Below are 2,326 nucleotides of genomic sequence, written 5' to 3'. Positions count from 1 at the left end.
AGGCTGCGAAATGATATCTCCAGCTTTGTTCAGAAGAGCAATGAGACGTTCAGCAAAGCTTGGGAACGTTTCAAGGGATACACTACCAGATGCCCTCATCATGGATTTAGCAATTCTTCATTGCTAAGTACACTATACCGAGGTGTGGTCCCAAAGATACGGATGTTGCTGGACACCGCAAGCAATGGTAACTTCCTCAACAAGGATGTTGACGAAGGTTGGGATCTAGTGGAAATCTTGGCTCAATCTGATGGACATTACAATGAGGAGTACGATCGCATTGTGCGATCTACTTGAGAGGAAGATGCCAAGTACAAGAGGGACATGAAAGCCCTAGATGACAAGTTAGATAAGCTCCTAAGCCAGCAGCAGCATGTCCATGGCATCTCAGAGGAAGAGCAGTTTCTGCAACAAGATGGGGAGAATGCTCAGCTAGAGGATATAAACTACATCAACAACCAAGGAGGTTACAACAAGGGGTACAACAACTACAAACCAAACCCGAACCTGTCCTATCGTAACCTCAACGTTGCTAATCCTCAAGACCAAGTCTACCCATCAGGATTCCAAGGGAACCAAGGTCAGCAAAAGCATTTTGTTCAATACAATCAAGGCTATGCTCCTAAGCAGCGTACTCTGGCAACTACCAACCAATTGCACCACCTGGATTCCAACCACACCAAGGCCCGCAGAACCAATCCCAAGAAGCTGATCTACTCGGACTGATTCAACAAATGATACAGAGTCAAGCATCGGCTGCAATGGACAATGCCAAACGTTTTGCCGAGATGAGAAACAAGATCGATTATGGATACAACGACTTGACTGCCAAATATGATTCCCTCAACACTAAGCTGAGGTACCTAGAGGGCCACCACAACAACCAACCACCTCCAAAGATCAACCAGCTTCCACGTAAAGCTGTTCAGAACCCAAAGGATTATGCCACTGCCCAAGCCATTTTCCTTGTTGATGATTATGAAGACTACCTCACTGAGGACAGTGACGTTAGAGATGGGGAGGCTATGGATCATTATGGGATGAATGAGTATCAGTACTACATATCCGAGTATGAACCCGAGCATTTACCCGAGGAGAGTGATCGAGTTGATGATCGAGCACTGGTTCGAGAATCACAATCTGAAGAACTACCTGAGGCTGAGCCCGATAACTCACCCGATGGTGGTGATCGGATGATACATCGAGTAGAAGTTCAAATGATAGATCAACCTCAACTGCTTGTAGCAGCAGAAGGGGAACTAGAGGAAAGGTTCAATGCTGCTCTTGACATCCAATTAGAGGCGCTTGCAGAGCGTATGGCCAAGCGAAAAGCTCCACCTTCTAAGCTCTTGCCACCACACAAACTTCAAGAGGAAATCATCTAGGAGACAGCTCAGCAAGAGATTGAAGTTAAGGAAGCTGTCAAGGAGATTGGGAATGCAATATTGAGGAGTGGAGTGTGCTTAGATCCTGAGCTACGAATCGAGGAGAAATTGGAGGATCCCGACTCTTTTACTCTGCCATGTTCAATAGGTCTTAGGATTTCCAACAACTGCTTGTGCGATCTGGGAGCTTCGGTCAGCATCATGCCATTATCCGTTGCCAACAAGATGGGTTTTAACAGTTTTAAACCTAGTAGTCTGTATCTGGTTCTAGCTGATAGAACAATCAGACACCCCATCGGCGTTCTGGAAGACTTACCTCTCAGGATTGGAAGAGTGGAAGTTCCTACTGATTTCATGATCCTTGATATGGATAAGGAACCAGATGATCCACTGATCCTAGGAAGACCATTCTTGGCAACGATAGGAGTAGTGATTGATGTGAAGCATGGGAAGATCAGAATTGAGCATGGAGAGCACTTCAAAATGGAACATGGCATCAAGAAGGGAATCAAGAGATCAACCATTGATGGTCAAGCTTTTTCCACCCAGACTAAACAAAGAAGGGTCAAGCATCACAAGGAAGTCCATACTACATTTGCTGTGGAACCTAGACAAGACCTGGGAAATCCAGTAAGCCAGTCTGTCCCAATGGAGATGATTCCAGAACCTCTCCCTCCTAAAACCCATGCTTAAGGAGCATGAATAGTCAAGCTTAGTGACTTAAAACAAGCTCACTTGGGAGGAAGTCCCAAAGGTATCCTTTATTTTGCTTTAATTCTTATTTATTTATTTTATCTTATTTTCTATTTTTGCATATTTTCATTTATCTAAAATAAAATAAAATAAAAAAAGAAAGAAAAATTTTGGGGAACCCGAAGCTCTACCCGAATCCATACCCAACGCGCCTGATCGTGTTCCCACTCGGGTGGCGAGTGGAGTCC

The 2,326-nt window shown here is 44.7% G+C and overlaps 1 non-coding gene across 1 annotated transcript; it reads right to left on the bottom strand.

Annotated features, from left to right (window-relative positions):
- LOC147945652 (small nucleolar RNA R71) lies at positions 1 to 107 on the bottom strand. Its single transcript, XR_015597871.1, has one exon. It is a non-coding gene; the product is annotated as a small nucleolar RNA R71 (small nucleolar RNA).
- Positions 108 to 2,326: the final 2,219 nt, after the last annotated feature.

This window comes from Camelina sativa, chromosome 4 (genome assembly GCF_030686135.1).
Source record: "Camelina sativa cultivar CO46 ecotype springtype chromosome 4, ASM3068613v1".
NCBI classification, from domain to species: Eukaryota; Viridiplantae; Streptophyta; class Magnoliopsida; order Brassicales; family Brassicaceae; genus Camelina; species Camelina sativa.
This window is presented reverse-complemented; position numbering and strand designations above follow the sequence as displayed.